This window comes from Prionailurus bengalensis, chromosome B3, assembly GCF_016509475.1.
Source record: "Prionailurus bengalensis isolate Pbe53 chromosome B3, Fcat_Pben_1.1_paternal_pri, whole genome shotgun sequence".
NCBI classification, from domain to species: domain Eukaryota; kingdom Metazoa; phylum Chordata; class Mammalia; order Carnivora; family Felidae; genus Prionailurus; species Prionailurus bengalensis.
Window position 1 is genome coordinate 122,622,590 of NC_057355.1, and position 17,074 is coordinate 122,639,663.

Below are 17,074 nucleotides of genomic sequence, written 5' to 3' on the forward strand. Positions count from 1 at the left end.
CAAAAAACACAAAGGACGAGAGAAGAGAAGGAGCTATAGTGTTGTAATTTTCTTCTGTAATCTGTGAAGTGGTATAATATTATTTGAAGGTAGACTGTGAGAAATTAAAGATGCATATTGCAAACTTTAGAGCAAACACTAAAAAAAGAGAGAGGAATAATCATTAAGCCAACAAAAATAAAATGGACTCTTGGGGGCGCCTGGGTGGCTCAGCTGGCTAAGCCTCTGACTTCAGCTCAGGTCTTCATCTCACAGTTTGTGGGTTCAAGCCCCACATCAAGCCCTGTGCTGACAACTCAGGGCCTGGAGCCTGCTTCGGATTCTGTGTCTCCTTCTCTCTTTGCCCTTCCGCTGCTCACGCTCTGTCTCTCTCTCCCTCAAAAATAAACATTAAAAAATTTTTTTAATTAAAAATAAAATGGACTCTTAAACAATATTCAATCCAAAGGAAGGCAGGAAAGGAGGAAAAAACCCAAAGAACTCATGGTACGAATAGAAAGAAATAGCCAGATGGTAGACTTAAACCCCACCACATAAACAATGATATTAAAAGTAAATGGAATCCATGGATGAACTTTGAAAATATTACGCTAAGTAGAAGAAGCCAGTCTTGAAAGACCACTTATTGGATGATCCCATTTATATGAAAGGCAAAGAATAGGCATATCTATGAATACAGAAAGTATTTTGTAGTTTCCTAGGGCTGAGGGAGGGATGGTGAGGGGAATGGAAATGACTGCTAACTGACATGAGATTTCTTTTTGGCATAACAGAAATGTTCTACGATCAGATTGTGGTGATGATTGCACAGTTCTGTGAAGATACTAAAAACCATTGAATTGTACACTTTTTAAAAATTGAAGTATAATTGATATGTAATGTCACATTCATTTCAGGCATACAACATCGACTGGTTATGCTGTGCTCACTAGTGTAGCAACTGTCTGTCACCACACAACACTATCACAATACCACTGACTACATTCCCAGTGCTGTACCTTTTATCCCTATGACTTATTCATTCCGTAACTGGAAGCTTGGACCTCCCACTCCCTTTCACCCATTCTGCCCATCTCCCCACCTCCCTCCCCTCTGGCAATCATCAGTTTTTTCTATTTATGGGTCTGTTTCTGCTGTTTGTTTGTTTGTTTGTTTGTTTATGCATGTTTTATTTTTTAGATTCCACACATATAAAGTGAAATCATATAGTATTTGTCTTTCCCTGTCTGACTTCTTTTCCTCAGCATAATGCCTCAAGTTTCAACCACATTGTTGCAAATGGCAGGGTTTCCTCATTTTTACATCTAAATAATATTCTATTGTGTGTGTGTATGTGTGTGTATTCCTTTGTGTGTATACACATATACACATATATGTGTATATATATACAAATGTGTGTATATATATGTATATACATATATATATATATGTATATATATTTTCTTTATCCATTCATCTGTCAATGGACACACACTTAGGTTGTTTTCATGTTTTGGCTACTGTAAATAATGATGCTATGAACATGGGGGTGCAGATATCTTTTCAAGTGTTTTCATTTCCTTTGGATATATTCCCAGAAGTGAAATTGCTGGATCATATGGTAGTTCTATTTTTAATTTTTGAGGATCCTTCATACTGTTTCCCATAGCAGCTGTACTAGTTTACAATCCCACCAACAATGCACAAGGATTCCCTTTTCTGTTGGAAGTTTTTTGATTACTGATTCAATCTCTTTACTTGTTATTGGCCAATTCATATTTTCTACTTGAGTCAGTTTTGGTAGATTGCGTGTCTAGGAATTTATCCATTTCATCTAAACTACCTAGTTTGTTGGCATATATTTGTTCACAATATTCTCTTATAATCCTTCTTTATCTCTGTAGGGTCAGTAGTAATGTCCCTACAACTTTTTTTTAAATTTTAGTAATTTGGATCTTTTCTTTCTGTTCAGGCTAGCTAAAGGTTTGTCAACTTTGTTGATCATTTTCTAGCACTATTTTTTGGTTTTGTTGATTCTCTGTTGTTTTTCTACTGTCTATTTCATTTATCTTCACTCCAACCTTTATTGTTCCCTTCTTTCTACTTTCTTTGAGTTCATTTACTCTTCTATTTCTAGTCTTTTAAGTTGGAAGTATAGGCTATTGGTAAGAGATCTTTGTTCTTTTTTAATGGAGGCACTTACAGGTATAAATTTCCCTTTGAGCATTGCTTTCACCACATCTTGTAAGATGTAGTAGTTGTATTTTCATTTTTATTCATCTCCAATCATTTTTTAAATTTCCTTTGAGATTTCTTATTTGACCCATTGTTTATTTAAGGGTGTATTGTTTAATTTCCATGTTTCTGAATTTTCCAGATTTCTTTGTTATTGATTTGTGTAATTTTATTCCACTGTAATCAGAGAACGTATTTTGCATAATTTCATTCTTTTTTAAATATTGAGACTTGTTTTGTGGCCTAACGTATGGTCTATACTGGAGAATCTTGCATGTGCACTTGAGAAGTATGTGCATTCTGCTGTTGTTGGGTGGAGTGTTCCATAGTTGTCTCTTAGGTCTAGCTTGCTTATAGCATTGTTCAAGTCTACTGTATCCTCGCTGATCTGCATCTAGTTGCTGTAGCCATTATCAAAATTGGCATTATTGTCAAACTGTTTACTTCCCCCAATCTTGTCAGTTTTTTCTTCATATATTTTGGGGGTTCTGTTGCTAGGTGCATATATGTTTACAATTTTTATATCTTCTTGAGAGAGTGACCTTTTTATATATTATTATTATATATTTATATATATAATTTTTATTTTCATTATTATATAATGTCATTTTTCATCTCTTCTAACAATTTTGTCTTAAAGTCTATTTTTTCTGATATTAGTATAGCCACTCCAGCTCTCTTTGGTTACTGTTTGCATGGAATATCTTTTTTCATCCTTTTAATTTCAACCTCTTTGTGTTTTTGAATCTAAAGTGAGTCTCTTGTGAGCATATACTTGGATATTTCTTTTTATTTCTTTTTATTTTTTTAAACATTTACTTATTTTCTGAGAGAGGGAGAGCATGTGCGTGCACAAGCAGGGGAGGGGCAGAGAGAGAGAGAGAGAGGGAGACAGAGGATCTGAAGTCGGCTTGTGCTGACAGCAGAGAGCCTGATGCAGGACTCAAACTCATGAACCAGGAGATCAGGACCTGAGCTGAAGTCGGATGTTTAACTGATTGAGCCACCCAGGTCCCCCAGATATTTCTTTTTAATTCATTCTCCCAGTCTCTGCCTTTTGGTTGGAGAGTTTAATCCACTTACATTTGAAGTAATTACTGATAAGGTAGGACATACTTCCATTAATTTGCTATTTGTTTTCTGTATGCCTTATGCTCTTTTTATTTTTTCCATTACCATTTCTGTGTTAGACATTTATTTTCATTTTAATTTCTTTGTCATTTTAAAAAAAAATTTTTTTTTAACATTTTATGTATTTTTCAGACAGAGAGAGACAGAGCATGAACGGGGGAGGGGCAGAGAGAGAGGGAGACACAGAATTGGAAGCAGGCTCCAGGCTCTGAGCCATCAGCCCAGAGCCTGAAGCGGGGCTCAAACTCACCGACCGCGAGATCGTGACCTGAGCCGAAGTCGGCCGCCCAACCGACTGAGCCACCTAGGCGCCCCAGTCATTTTTATATTATATATTTTTGAGTTATTTTCTTAGTGGTTGCTCTGAGGATTAAAATTAGCATCTTAATTTAGAATAATCTAGCTCAGATTAGTTTCAATAGTATGCAAAAAGCTTTGCCCCATATAGCTCTGTACTCACTTTTATGTTGCTATTGTCACAAATTACATCTTTATATATTATACCTGTTGACATAGATTTCCAATTTTTGTTTTATGTAGTTGTCTTTTAAATCAAATAAAGAAAGGAGCTACATAAACCAATAACACATTAATACTGACTTTTATATTTACCTGTGTAGTTACATTTACCAGTGTTTTTTATTTCTTCATGTGAAATTGAATCCTTCCATTTCATCCTGAAGGATTTCCTTTACCATTCATTAAAGGGCAAGTGTACTAATGGTGAGCTATATCAGTTTTTGTTTATCTGGAAATGTCTTATTTCTCCTTCATTCTCAAAGGATAATTTTTCTGGATAGAGAATCTATTGATTGACAGTTCTTTTCTTTCAGCACTGTGAATGTGTGATCCCACTGCCTTCTGGCCTCTATGGTTTCCAACAGTAAATCAGCTATTAATCTTCTCAAGCCTTCCTTGTACATGATGTGCTGCTTCTCTCTTGTTGTTTTCAAAATTCTTTTGTCTTTCAACAGTTTAATTATAACATGCCTTGGTGTGGATCTCTTTGAGTTCATCCTGTCTGTACTTCATTGAATTTCTTGGATGTGTAGATTGTTTTTCATCAGATTTGAGAAGTATGGGGCCATTATCTCTCCAAATTTTCTTTCTATGCACCCTCCCCCCGACCCTTTTCTTCTGGCTCTCCCATCATGCACACTTTAGTATTCTTGATTGTGTACTACAGGCCTTTTAGTGTCTATTCATTTTTCTTTTTCTTTTTTATTTGAGGGAGAGAGAGAGCATGAGCAGGGGAGAGCGGGGAGAGGGGGAGAGAATCTAAAGCAGGCTCCATGCTCAGCACAGAGCCCGATGTGGGGCTTGATCCCATAAACCTGATCATGACCTGAGCCAAAATCAAGAGTCAAATGCTCAACCAACTGAGCCACCCAGGTGCCCCTATTCATTTTTCTTTATTCTACCCAGACTGGATAATCTCAGTTGACCTATCTTTAGATTTGCTGATTCTTTCTTTTATCTGCTCATATCTCCTGTTGAGCCTGTCTAGTAAATTTTTCATTTCAGTTATTGTACTTTTCAACTGCAGAATTTCTATTTGGACTTAAAAAAATTTTTTTTCTCTTTTTTATAATTTCTATCTCTTTTTTTGGTGACACATCATTCTCATGGCTTCCTTTACTCTTTGAGCATATTTTAATTGGTCAGCTTAAAATCTTTTGAGGGAAGTTCCATGTCTGGGCTTCCTCAGCAACAATTTCTACCAACCATTTCTTTTCTTGTATGTGGGCCATACCTTTTTGTTTCTTTTTTTTTTTAATTTTTTAAATGTTTATTTATTTTTGAGAGACAGAACATGAGTGGGGGAGGGGTAGAGAGAGAGGGAGACACAGAATCTGAAGCAGGCTCGAGGTTCTGAGTTACCCACACAAAGCCCAACACAGGGCTCCAACCCACAAAACTGTGGGTTCAGATCACGACCTGAGCTTTGGCTCTGGTGCTTAACCAACTGAGCCACCCAGGTGCCCCATACCTTTTTGTTTCTTTTCATGCCTCATAATTTTTTTGTTGAAAACTAGACATTTTGAATATTATAATGTGGCACATCTGGGAATTAGAGGCTTTCTCTCTCCAGGGTTGTGTTGTTGCTGGTTGATGTAGAAGTTGTTTGCCTAATGTCTTTTCTGAACTAATTTTGCAAAATCTATATTTTTTGTTTTCTGTGGCCACTGAAGTCTCTATTCCAGTAGCTTTGTGGTAAGCTAGTGATTTGATGGAGGTTTATTTAAACATCTGGAATAACAACAACAACAAGAAAAACATCTCCCAGTCTTTGGAGATGGACTCTATGTTTGTGTTGGGGCAATCCTTCCAAACTCAGCCAGGCAGTTTACAACTCTGTTTTACCTTTTACTTTCTGCTTGCACAGAGACAGAAGGGCAGTCAACGGTGAGAGTTCAGTGCATACTATACAGTAATAATGAATAAACTATAACTTCATGCTAAAACATGGAGATATGTTAAGAGAAGCCCAATGTAAAGTATATAGAGACTCTGATTCCATTAACGTTCACTAAAAAACAGACCAAACCAGGGCACCTGAGTGGCTCAGTTGGCTAAGCTTTGGACACTTGATTTGGGCTCAGGTCATGATCTCACGGTTTTGTGGGTTGGAGCCCTGTGTCGGGGCTTTGCACTGACAGCTGACAGCACTTCCAGCCCGTTTTGGGATCCTCCTTTGCTCTCTGCCCCTCCCCCGCTTGCACTCTGTTTCTCTCAAAATAAATAAACTTAAAAAAAAAAAAAAAAGACCAAACCAAACTATATGGATTGGAGATGGCAAAAGTGAAAGAAAGAGAAAACAGGATTGCCATTAAGGTCAGGATAGGGTTGGTTATCTCTGGATGGAGGTCTGATGGAGGCAGAAGGAGTGTGATTGGGAAGCAACACAGAGAAATGTCTTGTGATAATGTCGTATTTCTTGACTTGGGTAGTGGTTACACAATTTTGCTTTACGATTAATCATTATAGTGCTCATTTGTATATTATATATATACGTTTTTGTATGTGTATTATATTTCATGAAGTTAATAAAGGCTATAAAACAACAAAAAAAAGGGCTCGTATACTGAAACAGATGCCAGCTCCCAGTGGAATGGATATAACAGAGTTGATTTCAAGAACCTCGAAATGAAGAGGGGATCCTCTCTCTGTAGCCCAGAAAAAATAGGAAAGCCATATTTCCATCCTGCGAGGATCCACCTGAATGGTCTTTAGCCTTAATATCAACATGATGACTCAAGTATTCTTATCGACCTAATCTTGCAGGGCCTCAGCCAGACTCGAGACAGAATTGAGGTGAATCTGCACAGGCTTCCAACACTCAGATCTGACTGGTCATGCTCAAGCTTATTTCAGTTCTAGAGACCCCTCCCTCTCAAATGCCTCCAGAGTTCCAGCACAACAGAGGTACTTCCTTTGTGACATCATCAACATCTGCCTCTGACCGGGCCGCCAGAAGTTTCTAATATTGGTAATTGGTAGTGGCTGTTGGTGGTGGATGAAAGTGACCTCCCACCCGTCATGAATTTCCCGTCATGAATTTCCCCTCTTCCGGGAGAGAAGTACTAGTAAAGGAGGCTGCTACTAGCTAAGAGCATCTACCTGGTGGGGCGTTGGTGAGTGGGGCTCCAGCCTGAGGCTAAGGGGAGGGGAGGGCAGGGAGGCCAGGCTGTGCCAGCACAGGAGAGGCCTAGATTCTCTGCTATGGAGGGCCAAATTGTTATTGGGACCTGGCTTCTCTACTCTGGCCCCACCAACCTGGGGAATGCCAGCTTTCAATGAGGGGTTTTTGCTATGTTTCTGGACTGAAGTCTGAGACCTTATTCTATCTTGAAATCTACAACCTTATGTCTGGTTAGATGGAAGACACTGGGAAAATAGTTTTCCCCAGTGCTCCTCTGCCTTCTGCACAGGAAAGCAAATTCCTTTCTCTTCAGAAAAGCAGATTAGAGTGTGTGACAGAAACCCAAGTTCCAAAAATGGACTCACATTCTCAGAGAGCTTTGATTTGGTCCTTGGGGACAGGGGATACCCTAGAGTATCTTGATTGTCACTTACAGTGTGAATAGTGATGTGGTTCTGCCTTAAAATGAGTTTACATTCTGGGTCTTATAGCAAAATCTGTGGAGTCCCGTGCCCATCACCTCTGGACCCGCTGCCCCCCTCCCCTGCTTACTCCCTCATAGTCTTATCTAGCACCCAGCAGTCTTAAACTCACACCAGGCCTGGGGTGATGGGGACTCTAGTGTAGCTTTCCTGCCTTGAAGCCTAAAACCAGTAGAGTCAAACTAATTAAAAACAGGCAGTGAGCACACCTAGATGACTCTTTCCTGGGTCTCCCACCTTTTTCCTGTCATTTCGAGTTTTCCTGAACATCTCATCAGGTCAGTGCAGAAAGGCCATGAACAGTTGTGTAGGTTGTGTAGTTGCGTTTGTTTTTAGCAATTACATTCGATTCTGCCATTGAAATCCTTGTGCATGTAGGCCTTTATCAGGGGAATGTTTCGGATGCAATGATCTCTAGACAACAGTGGGGAGGTCCCAGAGTCACCATGAGTCCATAACACTCTGGTGAGGGCTATGTGCTTGCACCCCTTCATGAGAATGGTGAAGGACCTCAGGAAATGTCACTGATTAATAATCCAAATCAGTAAGACCTTGCTAAACTCAGGGATATAAGATAAGATAACACAGACTTCACCCCCATTGCCATTAAGAAGTATTTATTGAGTCAGGGCACTGTGCTAGATACTAGGAATAAAAAGATAAAAAAGATATAATCTGACCTATAATCTAGTGGGAGAGAATGTAAGTATCAAAAATCAAAATTCCTGCTTTCTGACTCTTAAAGAAAATTATCATTTTAGATGGCTGAATTTTCTGGATGCTGAAGGTTCCAACCATTAAGCATATATTTTATTTTATGTTAACCATTTTTTATTAGAAATACTTTCTAGGGGCACCTGGTGGCTCAGCTGGTTAAGCATCTGACTTCGGCTCAGATTGTGATCTCATGGCTCATGAGTTTGAGCCCACATCAGGCTCTTTGCTGTCGGTGTGGGGCCCACTTAAGATCCTCTGTCCCCCTCTCTCTGCCCCTCCCCTGCTTTCTCTCTCAAAAATACATAAACATTAAAAATAAAAAGAAATACTTTCTAAATAGACCATTGCTTCCATTTTAAAATAAAATATTTGCTCAGAACTAATCTTCCCTAATGATTCAGCACATTTCCAACACTACCCTATAATACAAGGATGTCCCCAGGCCTCTTGGAGCAACCCTGAACTAAATGACTTTGTTTCACAGTTGTTCTATGTCCTCTTACTCTTGCTTTCACTGTGCTTGCTTTTTTATGAGTCCTTTCTTCTTCCTGCCCCTCCGCTGTGGGCTTGAAAATCAGGAGACTAGGTTTATCAGTTAAGCTATTGGTTCAGCTGTTGTCACAGAGACAACAGTCTCTGTGGTCAGCAGTCCAGGGCTCTTCTCTTCCGGGTCATCATGAAACAGGTTCTTAGTGTCTGATTGACTGACCAACCCTAGGATGTTGCTCTTGTCAGCTTCATCAAAGCTGCCCCCCCACCACCTCCATCCCCACACCCATGGCCCAGTCTACGCAAGGGGAAAGAGGAAGCTGGGAGCAGGCAGCCTCCTTTTAAGAATGTCCAGAAGTGAAACAAAGCACATTCACTCATATCTCATTGGCTAGAACTTAGTCCCATTGCTGCTCCTGGCTGCAAGGGAGGCTGGGATATGTAGTCTCTGGCAGGGGAGCCATGAATGCAAGTTTTAATCTTGAAAGCTCTAGTGCTAAAAGGAAATGGGAAGGAGAGATTATAAGGGGGTCCTTGGCAGTCTCTGCTACACTGGGTCTGTTAAAATTGTGTGTAGAGTAAATGTAGGTGGGCTCTCATTGAAGATACAAGGTGCTTTTCTGCACAGAGAGCACCCAATGTTGACAGTTTGACGGTTCCAACCTCAACTGTTTGGGTTGCTCAGAGGCCCTTGGTTTCTTTGCTATTGTTCTGGATTATGTCTCCAGACAAGCTGCTGGAGGTTAACAAAGCAATCATAAAGACAATAGGATAACAGTTATTGTCTTTCAGGGAGCACCTACCTCAATCCACATGAGAGCATGAAAAATGTTCTCAGCATCCACGGTTTGGAAACACCTCTCCTTCAAACGCCTCCCAAATCCACAAAGTCTCAGCTATTCATTCTTATCCACCTTTACTGAGTACCTTCTACTGGCTTGACACTCATCTAGGAGGTTGGTGTTCAATTGGTTAGGACATTGGGGTCATCTCTTTGATTGTATCACACACAGGCCATGTGGCATTTTCCTGGGTCCTCCTTTCTCCTCTTTGCGGGTATATCCGTGACGCCTTCCAGGTCTTGGGTCTTATCAGTCTTATCCCTTGCTTCTGCTCAAAAACTTTCCATAGCTCCCTTTGGCCTAAGTAAAGTCCAAACTTCTGTGCCTTGTCTTGGAGGTCTTTGAAGACCTGCTTCCAGCCTTCCATTCTGGCCTCAGCTCCCACCAGAGGGCATGTCCAGGGTCAGGCTCATCTAGGGAGGCCGGTTGCACCGATTCTGTGTGGGTGGCACCTTGGTGAAGGGGTTGGAGAGCTGAAACAGCTCTTGGTCTGGGCTAGAATACCCACAACTCTGTTTCCTCACAGGACACTCGGTCCAGGATGCCTGGGAATTTCAGTGTAGGCTCTTCCTTTCTTTTCATCTGGGTCTTTCTGACACTGACTCAGGTCTTCTGTATGTGAAAAACTGAGTTAAGCACCTTCCAGGCACTTTATACTCCTAGCCGCTCTATGGGAGTAGGTACTATTATGGGGCTCCTTTGATTTGTGTCCGGGCACCTCTCTGACAGATGGGGAAGTTAATCTCAGCGTGGTTAAGTAACTTGCACAAGGTCACAGAGAGAGTAAGAGACAAAGCTCAGCTCTGAACTAAGGTTCAACTGGGTCTGAAAACCATGTTTTTTCCCACTTAACACAGGACCTTTCTAAAGGAACAGCTATTAGCCTCATTACGCAAGACGCTTAGTCCTTCCACCCTGGGGTCAAGACACTAGATCTGTGATGAGGAAGCAGAGAAAAGAGAGGGCAGGCTTTTCTTTCTGCACCAGCATCATAACAATGGCAACAACTATTACTCTTCACTGAGCACCTGTTTTGTACACAGTATCTCATGTCGTCCACACAACCAGCCTTTAAGGTTATTATTATTTCCCTCATTTTATATGTGTAGAGAGTGATGCTCAGAGAGGTTAAGCCCCATATTTAGATTCGAATCCAGGAAGCTAGGCCTCTTCAACACTGCTCTTGGATTTATCGGGGTTAATCTTTGTTCCCACCAGCCCTTATCCTAGAAGCGGTACCAGAAGTGTTAGGGCCAGAGAGGCCTTAGACTCCCGCTAGCCCAGCCCTCTCAGGATTACAGTTGAGAGGGGAAAACAAAGTCAGAGGGACTGAGTGAGCTACCCAAGGTCACACAGCACACAAACACCTGAGCCTGGGCCTGGACCCCAGCCCCTGATGCCCTGTTGACACTGCACAGTAGACGTCCCAAAGCCTTCCTGTCCCATAAATGAAAAACGGATGAATGAGTGAGTGAAGAAATGGATAGGTGTTGAGAGAATCTGTCTAGTGGCTCACTTTGGATTTTCACAGGGTGGCTGGGTAAGAAGAAGCAAGTTGTGAGGTGGGGAGTAGGTGCGTGGCTGGGAAGGACATAGCCAAGGTGCGCCAGTCTGGGAGGGGGCCATTGTGCAGCGTGTTAGGGGTAACCAGTCCATGGAAGCACAGCTACCCTCCCTCCAGCATCCCTCCAGCCTTGTATTCAACTGCTTCCTCTATGGCCTTCTCTGCCTGTTGCCAGCAAGTCCTACCAAGCAATATCTTAGTGTCATAAAACTGGGGAGAGTCCCTTTCAGAGACTGGTCCACAGCCCTCCTCACCCATTAGCTATTGCTCTGAAAGCACCCATAACGGATAATGTCTATTAAGTTAATGTGCCTGAGCCCCTGCCTGGGCAAGTGAGGGTCACGTTCACTGTTACCCCTCACTCTGTATACCGATCTTTAGGGATTCAAACACTGGTATCTGCCTCCAGGCCCCCTAAGCAGTTGTCTCCAGCAGAGTAGCCAGGACTTGGATGAAACTGGAGACATGCAGGACTGTGGCTTGAGCACACTGGAAATGACCCAGCCCATTCCTTTTGGGTCTCCTAGGCAGGGCTGTGGCCAATCTGTAGACCTCTCCTTTGCTGGGGAAGGAGGCAGAACTGGGTACCAGGCACTGGGCGCCAGGAGCTGGTCCCTGGGCGGGGCAGAACCCTGCTACCTTTGTGTGGCTGTGCATCTTTTCTGGCTTTGGCTGGCATCCGTGGGGAGGGGAACAAGCCTCGGAGGAGAGCCTGGAGTGGCGGTGAGGTCGTAGGGTGGGCCGAGAGCAGCGAGATGGCTGGCTGCCGAGGCCCAGGGCAACAGAGGGTGCTGGAGCCATTGCAGCAAGGGACCGGCAGCCTTGTGCGTTTGCAATGGTAATTTGCAGATGGTTCCTGGTAGCTACAGGGTCTCTGAGGCGGAGCCTGGGGCTTCGTATAAGATAATCCAGCCTGGGTTCCCCCGTGGGTCAGAGCAGTCTTGGGGCGGAGCCAAGGTTGGCTCCTGCCGGGGAGGAGCCGGGATGCCGCTCCCGCGGTGATGCAGAGGGGAATTTGCTGACAGTCCCTTGCCAGGTGGGGCTGGCTTCACCAGGCCCGCGACGAGGACCGGCTGGCTGTCTCCTCCCAGGTAAGAAGCGTGTTGCCTGTCACCGTGTCCCGGCGGCCGGTGCACCCTGCCTGGGGCTGGGTCGTGACGCTCAGGGCGCAGATGTGGTGAGCACGCTGGTGGTACGAGCCAGGAGTGCTCCGGCCGGGAGAAGGGGCGCAGAATCCGGGTCCTGGACAGGGGAGGGGGTGGGGAGGGACTGCTTGCCCTCAGCTTTCCGGGACCTCGGACTGGGAGGGGTGGGGGTGGGGGAGACTGCGCCACACTCCCTTGCCATGCAGGCTGTCTGCCGGCCTGGACCCAGGGAAAGGTGGAATGAGCCGCGTATCCGGGAGGGCCGTGGCTTGGTCGACCATCTTCACTGGGTTGGGGGGAGGGTGGGGCAGGAGGCACCCCCCCTCCCCCTCCCCCGCCCCCGCCGCCGCCGCCTGCATTACAGCCAGGTGGGGTTGCCTCTCTGGATCACCCCCACCCAGGGATTCCCCGGGGCTGTGCCGCCCACTGGCTGGGCTGGGAGCGGTGTGCGCTTCCCCCGCAGTCTACTTCACCGTTATGAGTTATGACAGCGTCACTGCTGCGCGGCCGGTGGAGGTCTCATTCTGTACTGGTGGGCTGGGCTCCTGGGCCCGGGGGTAGAGGGTGCCACCTTATATTCTTCCAAAGAAAGGTTTTTGCCTCCATCCTTATCTTGGCCTGGAGAGAGGAGCTTCGGATTTGGACGATGGACCTGGGGAAACTGAGGCCTGGGGTGCTGTGGCTTCACCAAGGTCACTTAGCAGGTCCTACAGCTGGCCTTCCAGGCACTGCCTTGATCTGATGTCCTCTGGAGGGGCAGGGGCCAGTCTTGCTCTCTAGATCTCTGGTCCAATTTGGGGAGCATCGCCCCACCCCAGCGCCCCCCTTGCCCCATCCCTGAGAATGGAGGAGGTTGCAACTTCTGTATGGGGCTTGGGGTGTTCTGGGTGTGAACAGCGCAGGGATAAGAATTGTCCGGGGACAGGAGAAAATTACTCCCAAAAAACGTTCATCTGAGCAGACCGAACTGTGGGCCTCTACTATCCTCGTGGGTTCAGGGAGAGGAGAGTTGGCTTGTGGGAGAGGAAGGCCCAAGGGGGCAACCCGGTTCCGGCTTTAGTCTCTGTACCGGCCTTGATGAAAACCTGCACATTCCTAGGCCGCAGTGGGAAGGACAGGGGATGAAGAGATGGACTTTTTCTCCTTTGATGGCCTGTGTCTCACTGGAGAAGAGGCCGGGGAACCATGTTGGTAAGATGGCCTTCTCCCTACGCCGCCCTCTGTGGTGTAGCATCCCACCCTTGGCCTCTCCCCAGCTCCTGTCCCCGGGAGAAATGGATGGGCTGCTGTTGGATCTGTGGCTCTTGGAAGTGAGCTTTTCCCGAATTCACCTTGTCTTCCTTCTGCCTGAGGCAGATGACTTTCTCTGGGGGAAAACTGAGGTAGGGGGAGAGCTGTGTTTTATTTCAGAGCTGAGCCAGCCAGCGCCATGGTGCAGGTGAGGAAACCGAGGCACAGAGGGTGCAGCGAGTTGCTTCAGGTCTCTCACCTACACGCAGGTCTCTTACTCCCTGGCCCACCACAGGGCTGTGGATGAGGCCCCTTGCTCTCTCCTCTGGTCCCCCAGCCCCTAGCCCTGGTAGGGTGAGGCTGTGAGTACCTCCTAAGGGGTGAAGGGGGGGTGTCAGGGAGAGGGGACAGCTTCAGCACTTTTTCCTTTACGAGATGTTTTTAAGTTACTTGGAAAAGAAGCAGCTAGAAGAGCCAAAGTCACTTGGTTGCCTTCCCATCGTGCCCCCACAGGAAAGACACCATTTCTCTGGGCCTCTGGAGCCAAGTGCAGCTATCCCACCTGCCCTGGTACCAGCAGCTGTGGTCGCCCCTGGGAGATGACCCGTGGGGCCAGTGCCTTCAGTTACTTCTCATCACAGGAAGGGAGTTTCTGCCCAACCCAGCCTTATTCTGCGTGAAAGGGAGTTACCTTGTGCCTAGCTCATGAGTTGCTGCTCTTTGAATACACTATCTGAGCACAGGACCCCTGAAGCTGGCCCCTGGTGATTCTGCCTTGGGCTACCTGATGATCAATCGCCAGCAATCACTGGGGCGACCTGTGGGAAGGGATGATGTTCCCAGTAAACCGGATCAAAACTAACTGTCCATGGGGTGATGGTACAATACCAGAGAGAGAAGAGGACCCGCCATGCATTGGATGCTCCGAGGGTCCTTTCCAGCCCTTCACCAGGAGGAAGGCCACTGATCCATAGTCCTGGGAAGCTGGTGGTGTGTCCTTCCTGGTTAGCAGAGGCAGGGGCAGACTGCAGAGAGGTTCCTGGCTCGTGGCAGAAGAGCCACTAGCAGAGGAGCATGGCACCTGGTTCTGGACCAGAGTCCCTGTTGGCTGGCGCTCTGCCCTTGGTTTTCCTACCTGACAACTGGGCATGAAAACACTTTCCCCAGTTGGGTGGGAGGGCTCTGGAAACATGTCAAGCATTTATTACGGATGGGTGGTGTTATTCCTGGAGTCTGTGGTATAGATTGGAGCTATCTGTTTCCAGCCCCTATGGGGAAAACGTGGCTGTTTCCTCTGTGGAGGGTGCCCTCTCCCCCGTGGCCAGTCGAAGCCACCCTTCTAAGGCCTGGAAGGCAGGCCATTCCTCCCCAACGTACCTCAAGTTGTGTTTTGGCCCTTGAAGGCTCCATTCCCTTTCCTCGACTGCCTGTGCTATTTAACAGGATTCCCACGCACTAAAATGCTGGTGACTGGTGGCACAGTGGACCTTGCTGCCGGCCGGTATCTTCCCCACTGACTCTCACATCCCAGAGACTCTCAGCTCTGCTTCCTCCTGGGAAGCAGCTGGTGGAAGAACTGTGGAGATAATAGGCATAAGAGCTCTTTGCACACAGCGTCCAGGGTGTGAGAGTCCACGGGGGGCCTTCAGGGCCTTGGGTAGGCTCGCTCTGGGACCCACTGTAATGAAAGCACTCTGAGGAAGTGAGATCAGCAGCTTTTAGTGCACTGTGTTGCCTGTGACGGGGGCCCGTGTCCTCTCCTCTTCTCTCTCCTGGGAGAGACTGGTTTTCCTGGCTTACTCACGCCAGCACGGGTGGTGTGGACCGGACTCCTTGTTCTTGCCATGAGTTGGCGGGTGGAACTGGTGCAAAATAGGGTCCCAGGGGGAGCTGAGATGAGAACCTGGGCAGCTCATGAGGTACCGTGTGTGTCCTTGTTCTAGATTTGTCTAGACGGCCATGGGCAAACCAAGGGTGGCCCTTCAGAAGAGCACCCGTTGGCCAGAGCTCTGTGTCCCGTGTTTCTAGGGAACGGAATGCAACCGAGTCTCCATGTTCCTTCCCAGCACCCTGTGGCTGGTACTGAAGCATGCAGAGGCAGGGTTGGGTGGGGGTGGAGGGGATGCCCGCTTTCACCTCCTGCCTGCTCCTGGTGATTCGTCATGTTCTGAAAGGGAACTGAAGCCTGGACCCGCTTGCAGAACCAGGATCCAAGTGTCCTGGGCTCCCACTGTCTGTTTTTCCCACCCTTTCACTCTGCTGTCTTGCATGAACACCCTCAAGACGGGGTCAGAAGAGCTGGGCTGGGGGTGGCTGAGGTAGGGCACAGCCCTGTGCCTGCAGACCCCTGTTCATGCCAAGCCAGGGCTCTGGCATCCAGAGGACCAGGGGCGGAGGGGCCAGGCCAGCCTCCAGTGGGAAGCCAGACGAGTCCTCCCTTCACCGAATGGCCTCGGCAAGGAAGGCGGCCCTGGAGACAGGAGGCCACTCTGCACTCTGGCTGAGTCTCCTCAGATTGTGCCCGCCAGAGGGATGCTGGCCTCAGGCTATGAGATCCTGTCAAAAGAGGAAGGCGTCCTGAGGTCTTTGGAGATACAGATGAGCAAGATGGCCGGTTGGCAGGGGTATGGCTCTTGGTTGCTTTTTGATGTGGAGGTCTCATCACCTCAGGCGTCTGAGTGGCAATGATTTGACAATAGGCTGGAAATGCTTCAGAGGTCAGCTGAGCCCCATGGGGAAACCAGCTGCTTTGTCGGGGGGCATGGGAGCACGAGAACGAGGCACACAGAGACATCTTGTCCAGGGGGCACTTGGGAGCTGAGTTTCCACCTGCTTCATTATCTGCTCGCTTCACCTCTGTGTTCACAGCGAAGTGAAATAGTCCCTACTGCAAAGGGCCAGCTGGAGGATGAATGGCCATAAGGAGAAAGGTGCACGTGCCTGCACGTGCCTAGTGACCGGGAGCCCCCTTCTTCCCGTGTGCTCCCCCTTTACCTGCTCAGTGGTGGGTTGCCCAGGGACTCTGGGCTGGCTGGCCAAGCTTTGGTGACAGTGCTGATCAACAGTGTTGACTGCCTCTGGCACTGTTTGAACTGAGATGTCCCCTCCAAAAGAGCTGGCAGATGGGGGGGGGTCTTCTCAGAAGCAGAGGGTGTGTGTGGGGTGTGGGGGGCAGGCGTGGGGGAATGTCTGTCCTTCGGTACCGCAGACAAGCTGTTGTTGGGCCCAGGATCCCTTCTGAGCTGGGACCTCGTGTGCGCAGGCCTGCAAACTGGGCCAGACTTTGCGGAGAGCTTCTCAGGCAACGGAGCAACAGCCTGAACCACGTCCCCGCTCTGAGGTCCTGGTGCCACTCAGTGACTTCACATTCCTCGTTACTCCTTTTAATCCTCTGCATGCCCCGGGGGAGGGGCAGAGCAGGTGTGAGGAGCCCACTTGACAGATGAGAACACTGAGGCTCAGAGAGGTTTTAATGGCCACAACTGCACACACCCACACGTAGGCACAAAAGCGCCGAACCCAAAGTGGCTCCAGGCCAGTCTGACTCCAGCGGAGTGTCTCTTCTCCCCAGAGCACAGCCGGCACGTCCTCCGGTCACCTGCTATTTGCTGCTGCTC

At 47.0% G+C, this 17,074-nt stretch overlaps 1 protein-coding gene across 6 annotated transcripts in view; it reads left to right on the forward strand.

Annotated features, from left to right (window-relative positions):
- The window catches only part of TMEM63C (transmembrane protein 63C), a 127,024-nt gene that overhangs the window by 47,074 nt on the left and 62,876 nt on the right, over positions 1-17,074 (forward strand). For 3 of the 6 annotated variants that reach the window (XR_006293447.1, XM_043556708.1, XM_043556711.1), the window contains exon 1: positions 11,777-12,173. The exons of 1 other annotated variant lie outside the window; for it this stretch is intronic. The gene's annotated coding sequence lies outside the window, so the exon portion shown is untranslated. Of the gene's footprint in view, positions 1-6,687; positions 6,981-11,776; positions 12,174-17,074 lie in introns of those variants that run through there. 2 more of the 6 variants (XM_043556710.1, XM_043556712.1) reach the window with 2 other exon arrangements.